Genomic DNA, 23,536 nt, shown 5'->3' with positions numbered 1-23,536 from the left:
TGGGCAAAGTTCGCTTGGAAGGCAACCGCGAGGGCCTGCCCGCTTCTCACAGACTCTTCCTTTCAGAATACGGTGCTGGCTCATTAGGAGGTTTGAAAGCTGTGTCCCAGAAAGTTCTGGAAAGTTCTAGAAAGTTCTAGAAGGTTTCCCTGCTCTGGCCTAGCAGATGTCAGGGCACAGGCCTCCCAGCCATGTTGGGGAGGGGCGTGGCCTCACGGTCACTGCGCCGTCTCCGAGGACCTCGGGGAATGAGCCTCGTGCCCAGGCTTGGGGCTGGTGGATTCAAGATTTCTCTAGTTTGGTTGCTATTTTCATAATCCTTTGGTAAGAAAGAGGAGGAACGAGGACAGTTGCCTGCGCCGCCCCATACCTCCCCCTCAGCCGGTTTTCCTGGGTGCCGTGGGTGGTCAGCTCTGACCTTTGGGAGGAGAGAATGAGGCTTCTGTTCTCGGAGAGGCTCTGGCCCCGGTGCTCAGAGCTCCCGTGGTCTCCGGGACTTACCCTCCCAGCAAATCGAAACGCCAACACATTTGCACTTTTCTGCTCTCCCGTTTCGGAGGGGCCGGCCGGCTGACCCACACTCCCACCCCGCCTGGCCCCATGGCTGCCCAAACTCTCCCTCCCCAGGGAATCCTCCCCGCACCCCGCCCCTGGCCGCACAACCAGCATTTTCAGGAATAGGACCAAGAGGAGAAGCAGGGCCGGGGCCGCCCTTGGTGACCTGGTGGGGGGGCTGGTGTTTAAATAATGGATCACGTGCCCCTTTGCCCAAAGTGGGAGCAGATTGATGATTGATAGCAGAGAACTTATTTCCCGGATGCCAGTCACCCAGCCAGGGGAGCGAGGGGACCGGGCGGCTAGCGGGGAGGGCGGGGATCCCGCTGGGGGCTCCCGCGGCGCTGTGTCTTAGGGGCACGCAGGGGATGGCCAGCTCACTGTCGTCGATGCCAGCGCGAATAATCGTCAGCACCCTGGGCTGTGTCCCGCCGTGGTTGAGTTCTCTCCGCCTGGGCTGCCACGAGTTTGCTCACCGCTGAGAACAGAGGCCGGTCTCAGAATGCGAGGGGCCCGCCTTGGAAGCCGCGCACGTGCCCCCGGCCTGTTAACAAGAGAGCTCCTGTCACGGGCGGAAGAGCTCGGGGCTGAGAGTGATTTGGGGGCAGGGGTGGACGCAGGGACGCCGCCGCGGCCTCGGCAGGAAGCGAGCTGGGACGCCGGCCACCTCCCATTCCTCATCCCATCCCTAGCCTCAGAGCTGTCACCTCGCACCCTGACCTTGAGCCCCGACAGCCCACCTTTAATTGCCCCTGCCAGACGAGCTCGCCAGCTCTGCGTCCCCGGTCAGCAGTGGCCACGGCTCTCCCTCTGAGAGGGACTGTCGGCTTCTGCTTCTTGACAAAGTCATTAACGAGACCAGTGTTGGAGGGCGGTGCGTTAGAACGGAGGCTCTGGGAGGTGATTATTCCTTTTATTTTAAACCCGACATCGGCAGCACCCAGAGTGGGCTCTTACGGGGAGATGCAGTCTCCGGATGGCCGCACTGGCCATATATCTTTGTTTAGGAACCTGGTTTTTATTAAATTTAATTGCTTCCTTTTCTGGCCTTAAATCAAGGGTGGCCTCAAAGCAGGGACAGCATCCATTTAATTTAATTACTCTGCACTGCAGCCTTCCGAGGAGAAACGCGGCTACCGGGGGCTCACACGGGCCCCCGATTCGGGATGCGCCCAGCAGCCTCGGGAGGGCCCAGGCCGAGGGGCCGAGCTCGTCCCCGCCCTCCCCTGCCGACACTCATCTCTGCTGAGAACCGGGCCCCAGACTGCGGCGCCCACGCACTCGCTGGGGTGCTTGTTTTCCATTTGCCGTTAAAAGCACGTGGGCTTCTCTAACTCAGGGGCGATTCATTAAGGGTCATTTGTCCTTTGCAGCGATATTTCCCCTCACTGCCCGGCTCAGGGCTGCAGACGCTCGTGGGCTCTGAAACAGTGCCTGGGCACCCGCGCTGCCCCTGCAGGCAGGGTCATGGGGGCGGGCACAGCCGAGCGGTCCCTCCCTGCACCCCAGAGCCCCCTGCAGCCCATCCGGGTCCTCGCCTCGGTCTCCAGAGCGTGTGTGTGGCTGCACTGGACCTCCATCCCCGCAGAGGAGGGCATGCGGCCGTACGTGCTCCCGGCCAAACGGGCAGCCCCAGCCTGCAGCTCCGAGCCCTGGGCGGAGGCAGCCTCCGTGTCTCCGGCCTGCCCCACGAAACATCCCCGACGGCAGGAGGGCACGGCAGTCTGGGCTCCCCGGAACTGTGAGCAAAACCACTGGAAATTATTAAGATGATTTGTTAAATAGTAGAAAATGTTTTTCATTTCCCAATTTCCAGCTCTTGGTAAAACCATCCTCCAGCTGCCTGCTTCTCATTCCTTAATATTTAGACTTATGGGCCAATTTGAGGGTATTTTCTCTTTCTGCCATGATTAATGCTTCTATGGAACAATGTCATCACAAGTCACCCACCTGCCCTGTCAGCTCGGCATCAATCTCGCTGGGCTGGGCGGTAATTTATGACTGGTGCCAGCAATTTGCAAACCTAATGGGGAGCAGGGGATGAGGAGCGGGCTCCCGGCTCTGTCTGCGCGGTCTGCGGCCTCGTCAGCCCCCCCCCCCCATTAGCAGAACAAATGATGCGGAGATCAGACATCATCTCCAAGGCTCGATAAATATTTTATCAGCCATAATGGAAATTGTCAAATTGATCTAATTGTACAATACGTTATCAGTGAGATATCAAAGCCGAGCCTGGCCTCTGCCGGGACTCTCCCGGCCGCCCCAGCTGCTGAGGATGGGAGTCTGGGGTGCAGAGTGGGGCCCGGCATGGTGTAAATAATATGCTGGCCACTGCAGCCCGTTAAGGGGATGATAAATTTTGTGGAAATAAATGACCTTATTCTGTTGTGCTTTGCTAGTCCTGATTTTTGAGAACCACAGGGGAACAGAGAGAAATAGGCAGAAAGACAGAGACGATGAACAGATTCAGAACTTTCTGAAACAGGGGATCCACTCCTACCTTCCTGGCTCTAGGAGTGGTGACAGCCCTTGGAAATGGGTCACACAGACGCGGAGCAAAGACCCGGGAAGGCCCCAAGCGTCCTGTGATAGGAGTGCGTGCCACTGTGGAAGGGAACATTTTCTCCTGACCCCCGGGAGCCCATCCTCCTTGGGCTCACCTGGGGCAGGAGCGTGCTTTATGCACGATGCTTCTTCAACATTCGGGGTCCCGTCGTGGACTTTCCACCCACGGGAGCAGACGCCGTGCATCGAGCCAAGCGAAAGCTTCAGCCTGCAGGAGCCGGGAGCATGTTCTAAAACTAAGCTCACGAGAAACCGAAAGCGGCCTGAGCGTCCCCTCCCCCGGGTGCATTCATCGGGGGTCCGGTCCTGCAGGAAGGCTGGGGGAGGGACTCAGGGCGGTGATGGCCAGGCATCTTTCACAGCCAGGCAAGACCTTTTGATTTCTAGAACAAACAGTGATGTCTTAGGCCTGGAGCACATTTGCAAAACCGAGTGGAAACATCTGTGAACAAGCAAAGGACACGCTGCCTGGCTGAGCGTGGGGAGCCCTGCCCCGGGCGCGGGGGGGCGGGGGGCCGGGGGGGCAGGTTGGCCTTTGCAGCTCTGGCCAGAGCCCTGCATGTGCCCCCCGCCCCCGTGTCCTCAGGCCACTCCAGAGAAGCCTTCACCTCACTTTGAAACTTGCTGTGGGTCTCGCGGGCCGGCATCCGTGTAGGGGACGTGCGGGAGTGAGGGGCTGTTCCCAGCTGGTGCGGATGCCCGAACGCGTGCCCCTCCCGGGCGTCAGGCAGCCGCGGGCGTCAGGACACGGCCTCCACGGGTCGCGCCCACCTGGGACTCCGGAGCCACACGCTGTCTGGAGAGTGGACGTTTGTTTACCTTGACGAGCACCATGGGGCAGGGGGACGGGGCGCTTCCTCGATTGTGTGCCGCCGGCCGCAGCAAGAAGTTGTCGCTGTGGCCGGGCCCGGGCGTCCGCCCCGAGGGTTAACACAGGGCGTGGGCCGCGCGGCCGCAGGGACCCCAGCTCACTGGCTGGCTGGGCGGTGCCCCGAGGCGGGACGTGGACCCGTCGGTAGCCGCTTTCCGTGAGGGAGTCCTAACCATTTCCCCAGAAGCAGCCGCTGCTGTGTTTCTCATTAGATCACACGGGGCTGGAGCGCGCACACGCACAGAACCCCGCACTCCGCTGCCCTGCTCTCCTGTCATTTCCACTACAAATAAGAAGGGAGGGCGCCCTCCGAACAGGGAGCCACGCGGGGCAGTGTCTGGTCTCCAGCCTCCTTCCCCCGCAGGGCCTGAGCTCCGGGTCCCCCGCCATGCTGTTCCCACGAGGTGCGTGGCGGCCGGCCCGCAGGACCCCCACGGGCTGCCTTCCGCCCTAAGCTTGTGTGAGCACGTCTTTCTGTTTCTCTCTTGCTCCCTTTCTTCTTATGGAAACAACAGCCGTGTCCCCCGCGTGACTGTAACCCAATATCAGTGCGGTGTCTGCAGCATCCAGGGAGCTCACATGGGGTCTGGGCAGGGACGGGGGCGGGGGGTATTCGAGGACCTCGTGTCCCGGGAGCCCCCCACCCCCGCCCAGCGTCCTCATGGCAGATGCTCCCCAGTGTATCTTCGGCGAAGGGGAAAGAAGGAGCTCCCCTGCCAGCCCTTGTTGACCCTTGCCCCTCAGCCCTCTGTGTCCCCTCTTGCTCTTTGGTTTCCTCTCCTGGCTCCCTGGGACCCCGCCCAGACCTCTGCAGACCCCAGTGCTGGGCAGATGGACCCTCCTCTCTGGGGGAGGCTCTGCCTTCACGTGACCTGCAGACGAAGGTGCTGGTGCCTTTAACGGGACCCCAGACCCAGCATGTGCGTGGCTGGAGCCCCTGGGAGGGACTTCGAGGCGCTGGCCTTCTCAGACACCTGGACGTCAGGGTGCCATCCGCATGGCCCCTAGTCCCCCCCGCCCACCGCCGAGTCAGGAGGATCAGCAAGGTGCCGGGGCGTTGGGGCACTGGGTCCCACGGAAGCACAGCGGCTTGCTGGCACTCTGGGGCGTCGTCCTGAGTAAGCCACGTCCCTGCTTCTCATGCACAAGCGGGGGGCCTGGGCCAGGCGCAGAAGCTGGATTTGAGGGCCCCCAGGCGGTGGGGGTGACCTGCTCCAGCCAGAACCTTGCAGAGTTCACTGTTTATGCATCGGGGTCACGTCTGAGGATTCCTCTGTTCAGAGTTGAATTCTGGGCTGCTGCCCTAAAGTTCTCTGATTCTGGGTTGATCTCGACCCCATTCTGTGAACCTGTTCTGTGAGCCCCACTCTTGCTCCCCTTCTGAGCAGCAGTTGGGGGACTGAGAGGAGAAGGCATCGATCGCTCTGGGCTTTGAGGGGCTTCTGTCCAGGCCCCCCTGCCCAGGGCTCACTGCTCCTGCAGCTGTGGGATGGTGGGAGGCTGTTGGGGTGTCAGGCAGGACGACTTCAGGGAGGGGGCCCCTGGCTGAGGGGTGGGCAGGAGCCCCCAGGGAAATTGGGGCGTGCTCGATGGGAGCAGCCCAGGCACCAGACCGATCAGTCACAGACAGACGTCCTCACAGGTCCTGACTCTGGCAGGTGTCCCTCACCAGAAGCAGGGGCTGCAAGAAACCTGGCCCCCCGGGCGCAGCACCATCAGCCAGTGGCTGTCCTGCCTGTGGCCTGCCCTGGCCGAGCCAGTCCTACCCCAGGGCTCCCCCAGCCTTCTAGTTCAGAAGTCCCTCTCTGCCCCAAGTGTCCTTCTATGCGAACGGCTCAGTGACCCTGCTTTCCCTGGGACATGACGGGTGGTGGAGAGGCGGCCACCAGACAGGTGGACAGGTGCTCTCCACATGTGCCAGGGGTCCGGTGGGACGAGCCCCCCACCCTGCCCTCTCTCTGTCCAGCCTGTGCCAGCCGATGCCAAGGAGCCCGCGGCCTCACCTACACCCCCCTGTCCTGAGGCTCCCCCCGACTCGAGGGTTGCACAGGAAGCCCCCTGCATGAGGTCGAAGAGGCCCCCAGTCTCCGGGACCCCCAGAGAGTGCCCAGGCCTCCCCAGCGTACAGGGAGGAAAGCCGACAGGGCAGGGAGCGCCCGGGGCAGTCTGCTCTTTGCTCGGTGGGGCGCGGTTGCTGCTGTCTGCATTTCTGTCCAGCTTTCCAAGTCTGTTCAGGAGCTGTGGCCGGGCAGTGCCCAGACCCAGGGACCCTCCATCCACATCGAGATGGCCACACAGGGGTGCCCCACGCTCGCCCACCTGCTGGAGGGTGCCCGCGCCAGCTCAGAGGTGCGCTGCTGACTCCCACCCCGCCTGGGCTCTGCCCTCCTGCAGCCTGTGCTGGGCCATTGCTCCCCCATCCTCCAGGCCAGTGTCCTCAGATGTAAGGGGAGGGGGCTGACTAAGGGCCTCGTAGGCTTTAGCTTCTGTGAAGGCCGAGGTAGTGCCTCTGAGGCCGTTCGTAAATGCTGGACCCTTCAGGATAGTTTTGGGAAGGTGCGTTCTGTTGGTTTGAACTCAGGGAGCGTCCTCCCTCTGGTTCCTCATCTGACAAAGTTCCTGGGAGTCCGGTGTGCGCCGGGCAGTTCACGGGAAAAGCAGGACCCGTGAGGGTCCAGGGATGACTGTGGATGAGCCTGAATGTTCAGTTCCCCGGAGCGTGCCCGCGGCGGCCCCCCAGCTTCCAGAGGTGGCCGGGGCAGCTGAGGGCCAGAAGGGGCAGCGGCCTCTTCCCTGCCAGCGCAGCAGGGTTGACTTGTGGTCAGGGCCACTGAGTGCCATGACTTTGAGTGACCTTGAAAGGGCTGGGCGTCAGTGGGAAGGTCATTCCGTCTAGGTCAAAGACATCACCCGTGAGATGGAATTTGCCAGGAGAATGTTGAGGGTGTCGTTCAGGGACAGCAGAGCAGGCTTCCAGAACGCGGTGGCCGAGGGTCCAGAGGGCGCCCAGGCGTGCCTGCTCCTTGCTCGGCCAAGCTTGGCCCTGCCCGGGGCTACACAACACGGCTTCCTGACCTTGGCTACCCCCTTCTCTAGATTCCTTCCTCCTCCAAACACAGTGCCAACTCTGCAAAGTCCTGTTTCCAGTGGGACTGCAGCACCGAGTGGCTTTGAGGAAACTTGTGTTTAATGTCTGGTCTGTAAGACGATCCTGGAGCAGGGCCACTGGACCTTCCCGCTCTCCTGTGGCCGCGCCTGGGGGACTTGCCTCCGTGAATGGCTCTGGCTTTTGCAGCAGGAAGAGGTGACCCCTAACAGACGATCAGGGGCAGAAAGGGGGTCTCCACACCATTCCCCGGACGTGCGGCCACAAAGATGAGAAGTCAACACTAGGTAGGGATGAGCCACCAGGAGAAGCTGGTCTGCCCCAAGTCTGAACACCTGAGCGCTATTGGCAGGTTCTCCTCCACTGGGAGTCGAGGGAGCCTGCAGGTTGGGGGTGTTCTCCGGGGCCGGGCCTTGGTGGCCCCGGTGGCCCCCGTTCCCCTCAGTCTGCAGTCAGCACCCCTCGACCCCGCCTTGTGTATCGGAGTGGAAAGCACCTTGTCGCTGTGTTGTCCAGCACCACCGCTCGTTGGCACACCAGAGTCTGGGGGTGTTCCCCAGGGCGCAGCCAGGACAGAGCTCCTGTGCCCTCCCTGCCTGGCAGTCCCCCGCATCCGACCCTCCGTCCCGCTGACCTCATCCCGCGCTGGCGCACAGAGGCATCTGGGCCTGGGGGCCGGCTGCTCCCGTGGCCCCTGGCCCCCTGCCTTGCTTCCCTGAGACACCAGCCGCATCTCTGTGACACCTTCAAATCCATTCCTTTTATCTACCATCATCCAAAGGATTAGAAGCCACTCATTACTACCTCTTAATCAGTACAAGATGAAACACATGTTGGCTCAGGGGCCGGTAAGAAAGGACATCGATGGGAGCCCCGCAGGCTCCGGAGGGTCCCATAAGCATCTGCCCCCGGGGCTCCTCCAGGCTGTTGGGGCAGCAAGCACGGCTACCTGTAAGGCCCCGTCCAGCCCAGGGTTCCCAGCGTTCGGCAGTTCTGGACCACTTGTCTGCGGCCGTGATTCTATGTTGCGGGGACAGTGGGAAGCCGGGAAGGCGAGGCCCGTGGTCTGGGGTTTGCTCTGACGGCCAAGCTGCTGTTTGTGGGGCCTCAAGAGGCCACCTGCCCACTGGCACAGAACACCATTTAATGCCAACATCTTGCTGGATCTTCTTTCTTTTCTTTTCTTTTTTTTTTCCTTTTTAAGATTGTATTTATTTATTTAGACAGAGTGGGAAGGGAGGGGCAGAGGGAGAGGGAGAGAGCGAATCTCAAGCAGACTCCATGCTGAGCACAGAGCCCAACACGGGGACCCTGAGATCATGACATGAGCCGAAATCAAGAGTCGGATGCTCAACCGACTGAGCCCCCCAGGAGCCCCTGGATCTTATTTCACCAGAAAGAGAGAAACCGGCAAGTTCCTTTTAACTTCTGCATTCAAATTAGTTGCTCAAAAGGGAGGGTCTGGCCCTGGGCAGCAGGGCTGACTATCCAGCTCCAGGGTGGAGAATTGTGTTTTCTGAGATGTGCTCAGGCCCTTGGCCATCCTGGAAGTGAGTTCCAGTTCCCACTGGGCCAGGGACAGGCTCCCCCACGGGGACTGGCCGGTGGCAATCCTGGACACCAACATTCAGCACTGTAGGGAGCCGGAGTCCAGGTGTTCTCTCGGCTCAGCCACCGATAGACGGGAGACCCAGCTGAGTGCCCGCCATGGCTGGGATGTGTCCACTCTCAATGCTCAGTGCTGGAAGATCCCCAGCATGGTTCCCCCTCAAGGGTTGGGCAGCCCCTAAAAGGAGAAAACACATCCCAGACCACCAGGTTGGGAATAGATATCCCTCCCCAAATCTGCACAGTCCAGCATCTAAACACAAGTGCAAGGTCTACAAGCCTCAGGTGTCCACTAATTAGGGAAAGGTCTTTGGGCCATAAAACCTTGCCAAGCTTGTGAAATGTGGCTGTGGATCTGGACACATAGCCCCAGGCAGTCTGTGAAGGGAGGCATTTACCCTCTGGCCCTGCACGGGCACCCCTTCTAGCCCATTGCGAGTGTGCCCTCTCTCAGAAGAGCATGTCTGCACACTTGCCCTCCCGTCCCAAGGAATCTGGGTGTTACCCCAACTCTGGACGTGACCCTCAAACAAATGGTAGAAAGAAAAGACTTTTGGGGGAGGCCAGTTCACAACTATGACATTTTAGCTGAGGCTGAACCTTGCCCTTTAACCCCTGGGATGTGTGGGGATGTGGGCAATTGAGTGCAAAAGTCTCAGCTGGGCTGCCCTTGGATGGGAATCAACCCCCAGCCTCATTCCCCTGTGCTACCATCCAGCAACACAGCTGCCTTTGTCCCTGGACACAGGTGTTATTATGCCGGCATGTGTGGGAAAGGTGAAGGGTCTCTGAGGACCCTTGAATCAGAATCGGGGGGGGGGGGCAAGGCAACTTTAGGCCCCATTTGAAACTTAGCACATGAGGTCCCTGAACTATAGGCAGTGTTTATCCATCCATCCATCCATCTATCCATCTATCCACCCATCCATCCCCCTACTCATCCATCTACTGATCTGTTCATCCATCCATACACATATCCATCCACCCATCCATCCATCCACATATCCATCCATCCATCCATCCATCCATCCATCCATCTACCGATCTATTCATCCATCCATCCAACTACCCATCCATCTACTGATCCATTCATCCATCCACACATCTATTCATCCATCCATACACATATCCATCCATCCATCCATCCATCCATCTATCTGTTCACGCACCAATTCATCTACCCATCCATTCATCCACTCACTCACCCATCTACTCACCCATCCGTCCACCCATCCATTCATCCATCTACTGATCCATTCATCCATCTACCTACTCCTGCATCGATCTATACCCCCCCACCTACCCACCCATCCACCCACCCATCCACCCCCACCCAACCACCCAGATATCCATCTATCCATCCATCCATCCACACATCCATCCATCCATACACATACACATATCCATCCATCCACCTATCCATCCATTCATCCACTGAGATGTACTGAGTGCCTTAACCTGCCGGGCACTGTCTGTGCTCTGCCTTGTTCATCCTCTCAACAAGATGGGTCATCTCAGGCCATAAAGGCTTTGCCCAGAGGCTCAGGCCTGGCCTCCTCTGAGCCCCTTTTCCTGTGTGTCCTCTCTCACCTTGACTGAGCGCTGGGTGAAAAGATAGCAAGTAGGAAGTGCCCCCAGAAGAACACCGGAACACTGGCTGTTTCTAAAGGGCCCTTAGTCAGGATGTGTGCAGAAAATGCCAGGCCAGAGGAGTTAACCAGATGGCCTGAGACTGATGGCCAGTCCAGGCCAGACCTGGCTCCTGGGCAGTGCTCGTGCTCATGTCTGCTGCTCTCTTCTCTGAGTGGGAGATGGCCTTCGCTGTGGGGTCTTCCATGTCACCTTCTCTTCCCCCTCTCCAGACCTGCTCCGCAGCCTTTCTTCCAGCCTGCCCATCTCTGTGCTCCTGGGCAACAGCAGGGGGTGGGGCGGGGAGTGTGGAGGAGGGTGGACGCTGTGGGTGGGCTGGTCAACGAGGGGTCCAGAAGGGAATTAGGAGCGTGGGTTGGGAGTGGGGCCAGAAACAGGGTGGGGACCTGGGTGAGGCCCACAGTGATTTGGGGGTTTGTGAGCTGTGTGTGCCCTTGTGGAGGCTTCCCTGTCTGTGCTGGGAACATGGCCTGAGTTCAGTGGACTAGAACGCACAGCTGTCACCCACCCCGTGGGCAGCCGGCTCTCCCGGATGCAAGGCGGTGCCCTAGACCACCAGCAGGCTCATAGAGGGACGGTCAGCGGGCTGGACCAGAGCATAGCTCCTGTGGACACAACCCATGGTTCGCCGTAGGGAAAACCGCGGCATGTCTCTGGAGGCCAATCCTCAACGCTGGCGACAGTTTCTCTCCCTGATATTGGGTTCCCGAGAGCCCCAGTTCACCCTTCCGGAAAAGGCAGTCCTGTTTGGATCAAAAAATAATTAGCAGGGCTTTAAGTGGGGGTTTCAAGTACACATTTAATTTACGCTGATTAACAGTCATATTCTAAGTAAACACCAGCTGAATATCAAACTCGCACCATTGAGAAGCAGGGAATGCACGGTTCTCCAGAGCCCTCCATAAACGTACCGTTTCGATAACCGGCAATTATATTAATAACACGCCACACTCTTAAAAATTCGAACGGATGTGTGCACATCTACGCGGAGATCCACGCTCGGGAACTTCTGATTTGATGCATTGCCGGGGAGACTTCCTTGAGAGAGTCACAGCTTCCAAAGCCATTAGGCTGATGAACACAACATAAAGTCAAATCCACCTTGGGGTTTCTTGCCCCTGTAACCAGTCTCCTGATCCGTGCGCTCCTCCATGAGTTTCTGATTTTAGAGCCTCCGTGCCCCACTGGGTTCTGCAGCCGCCTTCCCGCCTGAGCCGCTGCGCTCTGTCACGGGGACCTGCCAGGCCCTCGCCTGTGATGAGTCATTAGGGTCTGCCGCGGCGATCCACCACGGGCTCCCTAAATGGGCTGATGAGGGCTGTCACCGCAGGCCGGAGCACTCTCCTGGGCGGGGGGGAGCAGTTTCAGGAGGGGGACAGAGCTGTCTGTGCCGCCACCGAGGCCTTTTCATTGTACGAGAACAGCTAAAAGCTTCGGGGAGAAGGATGCCGCCTGGGGCATTGTCAGGACGGGCCTGAGCCCCCCGTACCCCACCGTCCTCGGCGTGCGGCTTCAGGTGGCTTGCAGGGGCTTTGCCTCCCTTGCCACTTCTGTCTCCCCCACGGCCCCAGCTGGGTCCCCGGGTTCTCAGTGCCCCCAGCGAGGGCACACCGGCTGCAGCCTCGTGCTGACTGCTGGGGCTCGTCTCCTGCCCACATGGGAAGATCTCCGCGTCCGTTGTGGCTGAGGGAGGCACGGAGCTCTGGCTAGGACCCCGCCTCCCTGCCGACCCCCAGGCCACCATCACCCCCTCACATCAGGACCCCGGGTATCAAGCATAGGTGAGGCCAGTGGCACAGGGCCGGGGAGTAAGCAGCATGTATGGAAACGGCTGGAAAATCAGCCTAAGCAAAAAAAGAAACCCAAATTCCATAGTTAAAAATAGCCACATACACCACAAAAGAGTTGCTGTGGGTGAAGGGAGGGTCTACGTGGAGCGGCCCCTTCATCCCCGTGCAGATAAACTCTGCTCCTTCCCCATGTTGGAGCCCGTCCGAGTCCGGCTGGCGGCCTTCCTGACCTCCTGGCCCCCTGCCCCTTCCCCAGGGCCCCCCAGATCCAAGGGCTGCTGCCACCCCTGCGGGGACCCCACGCGGGCTCAGCGATGGGGGAGGCAGATCACCGGCCAGCGCGGCAGGTGGGGGGACCAGGCACCCGCAGCTCCTTTCTTGGAGCATTTCAAAAGAAAATTAAAATGGAAAGAAGGCGAGGCCACAGGGCTGGGCCGTGGCCGTGGGCCCGCTGCTCAGGAAGAGCCGCTTCGGCCGCGGGGCCTCACCTGCGCCGCCCGAACCTGGACATTTCCGCAGGCTGCGTCTGCCCACTTTGCAAAGCGTGCTCAAGTTTGGGGGAACAAAGCTTTCGCCTTTTATTTTTAACAAAACCTCGGTGGTGGAAAGGCTGCGGGGGTTTGGTGAGCGCCCAGCCCGACCTCAGCTCAGGGACGGAGCTGGCTTTTTTCCTTCCTCTGACCCTCACGTGCCGAAGCCATTCCTCCCTTACCCTGTCTTCCTCTTCAGAGCTGTTCGGTGTAATGGACTTCCTTAAATTAATAATGCGTAGAAGGAGATTTACAACACATCGCTAAAATATTGTCTCTGCCTTTTATTCATGCGTTTGTCACTGTGGCCTCTAATCGAGGTGCTCGGGGAAGGGATAAATAATGAAGAGAGAAACGCTCTGTCATAATCCAGGACCATTTGCAAATTCATCACCGATATTCTGGGAGAAGGAAAGACAGAGGAGATGACAAATACCCCGCAGTGCTAATATATCTCGTTGATTCCCTCTCTGTTTATTCAGATAACCTACTTGGGCCGTGATAGAATGAGGAGCTCCGGCAGCCCCAGCAACAGATGGGCCCGCCGGCTGCTCGGGGCCCAGGCCACGCGCGGCAGCCCGGGCGCCTTGCGTAGGGGCTGGGTGCAAGACTCATTGTGATCGACCTGATCTGGGGTGACTTTCGGGGGAGCTCTTCTCGGAGGGAAGCAATGGGAGGTGATTTCTGCCACAAATCCTTGCAACTCTCTCTCCGTGGGAGGAAACGGAGCCGTTGCTCCTGGGTTTCATGAGGTCGATGACCAGTATTAAAAAGAAGAATTGGCCCACACTCAAATCAATACCCCCCAAAAGAGGCACAGAATGTTTTTCTGGTTCGGAGGGATTTTGTCTGTGGTGTCGCCCTCCTCCGGTGAGGGCATGAGCCACGCGCTTGGAGGCTTTCTCTGGGGAGGGGTTTTAACCGACAGGAATCGGGGAACAGGGGAAGAGATCTGCTTCGGGAGATTTCTCTCAGCTCCAGGCAGGGTTGGACCCGGTCAGAGGAGCCTCTGTGCTTCCCCCCCATTGGCAGGACACCCCCCGCCCCCCGCCCAGGCTCCTCCAGCCCAGGGGGAGCAGACAAGGGCTGCAGGTCAGAGCCCCAGGCCTGCTCCCTCCTGGGTGCCAGGGCAGTGTCCTCACAGGGTGGAAAGCAGAGGTGCAAAGTGCCTCCTCTGGGCACGCAGGGGTGGGGTCAGCTCGGAGGGCAGCCTCCAGCTGCCTTGGTGGGGGCTGTTGCTTCTCAGAGCGTCTGGAGAGGGACCCAGGAGACAGGGTCCCCGGTGCTGGGCAGTTTTCCGGGCAGTTCACACGAGGCCGTAGGTGAGCGGGTCTTTGGGCAGTGACTGGTGGGCAGGAGGACAGCCCAGGTCTCAGAGGCACGGCCGTGACCACCTGGTCTCCCGGGCTGAGGTCCCAGGACAGGGGCTCAGCACCTACCTGGCCACCTGCTCGGCTCACAGGGCCAGAAGTGCAGAAGGGAGGTCCCTGGGCTCTGGCGGAGCCCAAGCAAACGTTCAGACCCACGGGGAGGGGAAATGGGGGACCCCCCATTAAACTGGAATTCTAATAGACGCCACGTCATCCCTTAGTGGAAGTACATCCCCAGTCCAGCGTGTGTTTTATTGTATTCACTGTATTGTATTTTATTTGTTCTTTCCTGTGTTTTATCTGGCAGCCCTGTGCCACATCAAAAACAAACTCTGCTAGATCCGGTCGCTCGGCGGGGAGGAGGTCCACCTGTCAGGAGAGATGGTGGACTGCAGGGAAGGCGTGGCTCCTGGGTTGTGGCAGGACCCGTGGTTGGGGAGCATGGCCTGAACACACCTCTCCTGAGAAGCTGGCGGCTTGGATCGTGCTGGGGCGGGGGCGGGGGGCTGCCAGCACATACGTAAGTTCAGGCTGTGTGTGCATGGCTCAGATCTGGTGGCCGGACGAGGGGGCCCCCCAGAGGACACCCAGACGGCGACGCTGCCGGACTCCCCAGGCTCCCCGCGGGGCCCTGCGCCCTCCTGCTAGGCCCGCCCCGGGTAGGCCCGTCAGCCTCAGCATCCGGTACTCCTTTCCCACCTAAACTTTGCACATAAATTACAGCATATATTATAAAACGTACGCAGTCACACGGACAACGCTTGCTCACTGTAGAAAATACAGAAACCCAGTTTTTAAACTGAAATCTCGTGCCCCATCACCCCGAGATAAGGACTGCCGTATGTTTTTGGTCCACTGTGTTTACCTTTTATGTATCGACGTGTGTATATAATTAGATGAAATATAAATTCGTAATTCTACATGTAAGTTATTTTAAGTGCGTAGCACGTGAGATGTGAGATGGTGATTCTCCCAGATGTTGCCACCGATGCTTGGCCGTTTGCATGAACAGCCGCCGCCAAGCAGGGTCCCCAAATCCTGGCAAAGTAAACACTCCTGTGTCACTCGAGTGCACCACGATCACGCTCGCCGCCTCCCAGGAGGTGCCCTGATGGCGCAGGAGGGACACGCGGGTCTTGTCCTCATGAGGGTTCCTTTCCAAAAATGGGAACCGGACTTTAAAACTTGTTTTCTGTCAAAAATGTGCTATGATTATTTAAGTGGGAGGCGTTTGCATTTTTTGTTTTTTTATTTTTTATTTTTTAAAGATTTTATTTATTTATTTGACAGAGAGAGAGACAGCGAGAGAGGGAATATAAGCAGGGGGAGTGGGAGAGGGAGAAGCAGGCTTCCTGCGGAGCAGGGAGCCCGATGCGGGGCTCGATCCCAGGACCCTGTGATCATGACCTGAGCCGAAGGCAGATGCTTAACGACTGAGCCATCCAGGTGCCCTGGCGTTTGCATTTTTTTAAAAAACATTTTTTTAAACCTAGACCTAAGCCACTGATATTTTGGGGTTTTTGCTGAGCCGGTTAAATTTTAAAACTGGTATTTTATTTAAACGCTAAGAAGGCGCCTTCCCCTCTCCCGAGGCCTGGAGGAAGCTAGGACTTCACAATCTGATCATAACAGGCGCGACCAGCTTTTGTTGGGGGGGGGGGGTGCAGCGGAGGAGTCTGAGCTTAAGGGTTTGTTAAATATTTTTCTTTACAAAGTGCGGGAAGCTAGCCCCCCCGCCCCCCACCCCGGGTCTGCTGGAACAGGCTCCCAGGCGCAGCCCAGGGCAAGCAGGTGCGTGAGAGGCTCTCACATGCAGCACAAACTTACACTCCAAATTCACCCGCCGTGTCTCTAGAACTGAGGACTGGCTGGGTATCCTGTATTTGCATCTCCTACTCTGCGCACCCCAGGCTGGAGAGCTCACCCTCGGCCAAGCGTGGGATGCACAGAGGCTGCTGGCTGGGGTCCTGTAGGGATCCGCCCTGGGGACCCCGGGATGAGGCTGCAGGCCCTGCCCTTAGCCGTCCGGGTGGGCTGAGAAGGTAGAGAGTGACCGAGCAGGACTTCAGGTCTGGGTCCCCCAGTGCAGCCCGCCTCAAAATCTGCTGCAGACGCCCTGCTAGGAGCCCGGCAGGAATTGTCCGGGTCATTTCTCTCACAGCACTTCCGGGTGGGATAGTGGGGGCTCAGAGAGGTCAAGTGCCCTCTCTGAGGCCACACAGCCACAAGGGGGCCGAGCCCACGTCTGAGCCCCTGGTCTGCATCTCAGGCAAAACTCCCCGTGGGTCTGTAGCTTTCCTTCTTTTCTTTTTCCCTCTCCCCGCGACAATGTGTTCCCTCTATCTTCCCGAGACCCTAAAAGGGAGACAAAATGCGGTGAGGTTGGCTCGCGGAAGCTTCTCCCCCATCCCTGACGATGTGGAGGGGGCACCCTGTCACCTCCCGGTGCTTTTCTGTCCCACGAAAGACCGGGGGTCCCTGGGAGCCGCCGACAGGTGAGGGAGGCCCCGCAGGAGGCAGGCCCACCAGGAATGTTCCAGAAGAGAAAGACGGTTTTCAAAGTTTCTCAAAAGATGGCAGAGGACGGCTTCAGACCTCCCCAGAAAACACACAGAGAAGCACGCTGGAAAGTGGTCAGGGGAAAGTTTATTGGAAACTTGGCCCCTGGAGCCGGGGAGGGTTCTTTGTTTGCCGGTCACACAGCCACACCAAGTACAAGGAGGTGCTTTCCCACATCTTGTCAAAGGACAGCATTTCCTCCCTCCTTTCTCCTCGGGCTGATTAGCGGGTCGGGCGGTGGCGTGAGGACATGTTGGGGGAAGGAAAATGGGGGTCATTTTGGAAAACCTCTTTGTGGATGGGTCGGGAATGGGGAGAAAATGAATAGTTATAAGCTCATTTCCATAGAAACTGTCTCATTATCATGCTGGCTGCCCGCTGGACGAGGCAGGGCTTCCTGCCAGCAATCGGGCTCCACAATTAAGTGTCCCCTGCTCGCCCGGCTGCCAGAGAAGCCGGTCAGGAGAGATGGCCCCCAACCCCAGCCAGCCCGCACAGAGGGACTGTCAAATCCGCCGTTTCCTTGAAACGGCAGACATCTGTGTGGGGATTTCGCCGGGCGCATGAAAAACCACGAGCTAGCCCCGCGTAATGATGAGGCGAGGGCCATCAGGGGGCGGCTCCCATTGCAAAATCCCGTGCCCAGCCCTCACTGCCGATTTTTTATTGGAAGCAGTACGGGCTGGTCTCCCAGGCACCCCTGAAGATGGGGAACAAAAGAAATTGGAACAATTGGGTTTAAAATCACTTCCTGGGCCGTGCCCTTTGTGTTCCGCGAGACACGGCCTGGTCCCCGCGCTCGCGCGGGAAGCACTTTGTCATCGAGCGGCTCGGGCGGGCAGATTTCCCCGGGGGTGTTGGAGCCGCTCCGAGGCCCCACCAGCGGGCTCCCGCGGAGCCGCCCCCCTCCCCGCTGTCTGCGCCCCCCAGTCCCCGCGCTCCCGCGTGGCAGCCTGGCCCCGTCCCATGCGGAACCACGCAAGGCCGGCCTCGCGGCCGCCCACGAGGGTAGCTAAGTCCGGAAGAGGGGGCCACACATGTCAGAGAAGAAACAGGATTTCTTCCGAAGAAGATGCTCACGAGCAGCATGGAGGAGGCGGTGGCGCCCGGAGAACCTTCTCTCCGAGACCCGGCCGGCCTGCTTGCCTCATTTGTGGTAAAACAGATTCCAGGTAACATTTACCAGGTTAGCTCCGGGGCAGCGTGCAGTTCGGCGGCGTGAGACACGTTCGTGTGCGGTATAGCCATCTCCGGGCTCTACCCCAAACTTTTTCATCCTCTCCAACAAAAACTCCATCCCCATTCAGCACCGAGCCCCCGTGCCCCCTCCCTCCCGCCCCTGGCAACCTCTTCTCTTTTCTGTCTTTCTGGATTTGCTGGCTTATCTTTTTAAGATGGAACAGCTTATCCCGGGGAAGGAAAGATTACCTAAGCTCCTCCAAGATCCGCAGCCCTCGGGAGCCGGTCTGGAGCGGCCTCTGCCTTGGCCGGGGCTGTCCTCGGTATGCATTTATTAATCGCCAGTTTACCCTGGTTCTGTAAGAGGCCTGTTGGGACAGAAATGGCCCTGCCCTGGGAAGTGAAGAATCGGGGGTTGACAGCAGTAGGACGCATGCTTGCCGTGGAGGTCCTGCACCCTGATGGGCGTGGGGAAGGCCGGCGGTGGCACGGGACGCACGGGGGTGTCAGGCGCCGGTCTGAGCTCTGCTGTCTTTAACCTTCAGAGTCTCGGGCGAGGTAGGGACTGGATTGTCCCGATTTTACCGCCTCTGACTCCCCGGCAGCAGGAGGCCCAAGGTCAAGGGTCAGGGCAGCTGGTGTTCAAGAGCACAGCTTCCGGAACGCTTTAGGAGCGGGGCGAGCAGGGAAACCCCCAGCAGCTACTGCGGGGGCCGTTTCTCAGAAACGCAGCTCTGCTACATGTCCAAACCGAGCATCCGACCAAGGGAAGCAATGAGCTCCTTGTAACTGTCCGCGCACGGTGGGTGCTCAGTGGAAACCTGCAAAGTCTGTCAATTAAGGTAACGGACGACTTAGCCTCCTAGCACTGTCGTAACTCCGCGCCGGAGACCGGGGCTTCAACAGCAGGAGTGTAATCTCTCCCTGTTCCGGAGGCCGGCAGTCTGAGGTCAGTGTGTCCGTGGGCAGGTTGCTTCCTGCGGAGGCCGGCACAGAGTCGCCCCAGGCCCGCCCCACCCCTGCCTCGTCTTCACACCGCCTCAGCCCGTGTGCATCTGTGTCTGGTCTCCCCCTGTCATGAGGACACGGGTCATGTGGAATCGTGACCCACCTTAGAGACCTCATCTTAACTGGTTACATTCACAGTGGCCCTATTTCCAAATAAGGCCACATTTTGGGGTACCAGGGCTCAGGACTCCAACACGTGAATTTGGGGGGACACGGTTCAACCCACAACAATGAATATTTGCCCACTTCATCCCACACGACACCATCTTTCCAAGAGGCCTCCGGGGGATGTCTGGCCGCGCCGTCCTTGGGGCAGGGTATGGGGACACGCCCCCCTCTCTGACCGGCCAGCCTGGGCATGCCCTCTAAAACAATCATGGGGTGCAGATCATCTGTGGTTGTGACGCTGGACCCCCACCCCGAAACCCGCGCCTGCCCAGACCCCAGAGGCCTCTGCCCCGTGGATTCCTTGCCCCTCAGATGGCCAGCCCACAGCTGAAGTGGATTGCGTGACACACACAGGAGATCACTCCCTTTTCGTGGTTTTCTAAGGTTTGAAAAGTGATTTGGAATAATTTTAGGTTGTCCTGGGGTTGGCAGACAGTGTGATAGGCAATTCGAGAAGACAAAGTTTTTAAACAGAAGCATTTTGCTTCCTTGTTTCTAATTTCTGGAAACATGATCAGTGTCAGCGGGCGAGCTCGGGCGACAGGCTCCAGGAGCCGTTTGCTCGCACACGGCCGGCCGGGGCCCTTGTGCGGAGCGAGAGCGGAGCCCGGCCCCCGCCCCCCACGAGCCGCTGCGCAAACCCATCAGCAATCTGCTGACCAGACAGGAAACTTCGCTGTGTCCCGGGCTGCGCGTGTCTGGAAGGGCCGGGCGTGAAGTGTGAGGAATTGGTACCTAAGTGCCGGCGGCAGCCCGTGGCCTGCAAGGGGCACGGGTGAGCGAGGCCACCTGCACCAGAATGAGGTCTCAGCTGGGTCGCAGGCGCCGACAGGCCTTGCCGTGTTGATGGGATAAGACACCGGGGTGGCAGTTCCAGAGGAGGGGCCGTATTGGGGTCCCCTGGGAAACGGGTGTGTGGGGGCGTGGCCTCCCCGACAAACGCCTGGTCAGCCATGTCGGGAGCCCGGTGCACCCCTTCTCCCACCCCCTGGTGTTTTGGGGCCCGTGCCTGTGCCCCAGCCGTTCAGGGCGGGGCTCCTGCCTTCCAGAGGCTTCCCACCACCCCGAGTTCAGATGTCTTTGATCGTTCGATGGGCCCTTGTGTCTGTGACCCCATGGGGGAGAGTTTGGGCCTCTGTGCCTGGTGGTCCAGTGCACGAGGAGACGCTCAGACGGGGCTCAAGGCCTGTGGGGCTGATGGCGGATGCTCCGGGGCCTGTCCTCTAGACGGTCCTTCCCAGAGGGGACCGCTGTCATGGGCCGCAGTCTCCCAGTGTGAGCTGCCACCCGGGTGCAGGGACCAGCCCACCCAGTCTCAGGGATGGGGGTTCCCCTGGGCTCAGGGATGGGGACCCACCTGGACACAGGAATAGGGGTTCACTGGGCTCAGGGATGGGGGCCCACCTGGACACAGGAATAGGGGTTCACTGGGCTCAGGGACGGGGGCCCACCTGGACATAGGAAAAGGGATTCACCAGGGCTCAGGGACGGGGACCCACCTGGACACAGGAATAAGGGTTCACTGGGTTCAGGGACGGGGACCCACCTGGACACGGGAATGGGATTCACCGGGACTCAGGGACGGGGACCCACCTGGACACGGGAATGGGGTTCACCGGGACTCAGGGACGGGGACCCACCTGGACACGGGAATAGGGGTTCACTGGGCTCAGGGACGGGGACCCACCTGGACACAGGAATGGGGTTCACCGGGGCTCAGGGACGGGGACCCACCTGGACACAGGAATGGGGTTCACCGGGGCTCAGGGACGGGGACCCACCTGGACACGGGAATAGGGGTTCACTGGGCTCAGAGATGGGGACCCACCTGGAATAGGGGTTCACCAGGGCTCAGGGACAGGGACCCACCTGGACACAGGAATAGGGGTTCACTGGGCTCAGGGACGGGGACCCACCTGGACACAGGAATAGGGGTTCACCGGGGCTCAGGGATGGGGATGCAGCCTCCTTTCCCCATGGCTACACCCCCCACATTACTGAATGCTTAGCAAAATGCAAGTCGAGAAGGGCCTCAGAGAGGGGCTTTTGTGGGCATGGAAGGGGGTGTCGGGACGGCAGGGTAGAGCCCCCCGTAGCCCCTGGCCCTTCCTGCGTCTGGGTCTGAGGGCTACACTGGAACCTCACCTTGCTTTCCGTTTGGCTGAAATTCATTAACTGCCAGGAAATCATGGATTTCCAAGCCCAGCTTTTCCCATAGCCTTCCACTTAAGCAGAGAAAATCAAATTGATGCAAGTAAGTAACAAGAAACAGCTCCCAGAGAACTCTGCTAGGAAGCCGGGCGGCTGGCTCTCCTCGTGTGGCCAGTGGCGGACGCCACGCCGAGGTTGCCACGCCGGGTGCCACGGGCCAGGTGTCTCCTGGTGGCGAGCACGCTCCGGAGTTGTGTAGGAACACCTTGGATAATTCTGAAAAGGAGAATGAGCCCCCATGGCAGGCCCGGTTCAATGTGTCGCCAGGCACCTGACTTCCCTTGTAAGCCTCCCGTAGGTCAGCGCTCCCATTAAATGGGGCCTTTGCAGGGGTACAGCCCTGGGACAGCGTTTCACGAATGGCCCGTGGCCTTCTCAAGTGAGAAAGTGCTCTTGGAGCGAAGCTTCCTGTGCGTGGCTAGGAGCCGGTGGCCCCCCTCACAGCCAGGCCCTGGCCAGAGCCTCCTGGTGGTTGGGGGGAGGTGGGTGCCCGTGGGAGGTGCAGCTCGGGCTGTGTTCTTGGCCTCTGTGAGTGAACTCAGGCCTCAGCTGTGATGTGGGATGGTCACCAGGCCAAATGTTTTGGGTGCTAACTATGAGCCCAGGGTGCTTAGAAGCCCACCATGTGTTTGGGCCGTCTTCGTGCTCCTGGAAGCCCTACAAAGCAGGCGTCCTTGTCCCCTTCTATGCGGAGGTTGCCAGGAGGCCCAGAGACCTCAAGACACTCACCTGAGAACACACAGCAACACATAGCCCGACGCTGTCCCGTAAGATTGAACACTGTCCTCTAAACCACCGCTCAGTCCTGCCTCCCTGGTCGGAAGGACTCCTGAGACTTAGAGCGAACTGCCGCAGCCAGTGAGGGCTCCGTCAGTGTGGTCTACACCCCACTGCCACCACGACCAGGAGCAAGCATGAGGAGGGGATGTTCAAGGCGTTATCAAGAGAAAAGGAAGGAGGAGATGAAGGCCCCTGTCTCTGGTCCCCGGTCTGCGTGAGAAGCTTTGATGTGAGAGGAACTTCTAAAATTGACCCCATCCAAAGCCAGCCTGCCAGTTGGCAATCAGCAGATCCAGAGTTCTCCCAGTTCTCCGGGAGTTCAGTGCCTGGGCCGTGGATCAGGGCCGTGGATCGGAGCCGTGGATTGGGGCCGTGGATCGGAGCCATGGATTGGGGCCGTGGATCAGAGCCGTGGGCCGGTGTCGGGGAGCAGGTTTAGGGACAGGCCCTGGCTGGAGGCAGAAGTAGGTCAGTTCCCTGCTTGTCCCCAGGGGCACATGAAAGCTCAGGGGCGGCCAGGTGGACATTCTCCGCACCGCGATGGAGGCAGGGAGGGGGACCTGCTCTGCCCTCCCCCGCGCCCCCACCCACCTGCTGCGGGCCACGGCAGCAGCCAGGCACAGTGAGCAAGTGGCCATTTCCAGTCCCGCCACCGCGCCAGAGCCGTGGAGCGGGAACAGGTGGGAAGATCGCAGACTTGTAAATTAGTTGCTAATGAGGAAGTTAGGAGATTTGCTGAGGCATAAACAATGAGAAGCCCCGAGAAAGAAGACAAATGGGTGCGGAGTTCTTCCCTCCCCTCCCCCACCCGCGTGCTTTCAAACTCTGGGTTAGACAGGGCTGAGATGCAGATCCTAAGGCCGGGTTAATGGGAAGAAATTGGTTGAAAATGTAGAGACAACTAATTGGACTAATATGCCAACGTGGTGAGGGTGGTGTCAGGGCACCGTGGGGACCCCGGTGGGGGGCTGACATGACTGGGCCACCTGCTGCCTGCCCTGCCCCGTGTCAAGTGCTCTGTGGACGTACCGACACTGGTCCCCACAAGAACCTGGTGGGGGCCCCATGGCTCCTGTCCGCAGAGACGCTGCAGGAGCAGAGCCCGGGAAACCCTCCTGGTGAGCGAGCCCCCGGGGTTCCAGCCACGGCAATGAGACAGTCCGCGGGACGGCGAGGTGGCTGCCCGGGGCTCAACGACCACAACGGATGAGCTGTTGCGCTAAGCCGGAGACCCCGAGAGCCGGCCTGCGGCGCCCCGCCCACCTGCAGTGAGTGCGGACACGGTGTCCTCGTTGTCCTCCACGCTTCGCGGCGGGCCACCTCCTGCACTGTGTGCAGATTTTCCGCTCGCCCTTATCAACAAGACACACAGATCTGGGACTGCGGGAGAAGCTGGGCGTCACGACGTCAGACTCCCGAGATCTGCCCACGTAGGCCTCGCATTCTGAGAATGTGCAGCTAGAAAATATTCTCGTGAAGCTGGTCAAGAGCCAAAGGAAACACCCTGTTTACTTGACTGAAGCCGACTCACCAGCGGCTTTCTTGGGGACGTCGGGGCCGGGAGACGTTTCCACAGGGCTCAGAGC

The 23,536-nt window shown here is 59.4% G+C and overlaps 1 protein-coding gene across 2 annotated transcripts in view; it reads left to right on the top strand.

The window, feature by feature from the left end:
- Nucleotides 1-23,536, top strand: part of PRDM16 (PR/SET domain 16) — a 314,516-nt gene that overhangs the window by 63,213 nt on the left and 227,767 nt on the right. The window lies entirely within an intron of this gene.

The sequence above is a fragment of the Halichoerus grypus genome, chromosome 5 (assembly GCF_964656455.1).
Source record: "Halichoerus grypus chromosome 5, mHalGry1.hap1.1, whole genome shotgun sequence".
Classification (NCBI taxonomy): domain Eukaryota; kingdom Metazoa; phylum Chordata; class Mammalia; order Carnivora; family Phocidae; genus Halichoerus; species Halichoerus grypus.
This window is presented reverse-complemented; position numbering and strand designations above follow the sequence as displayed.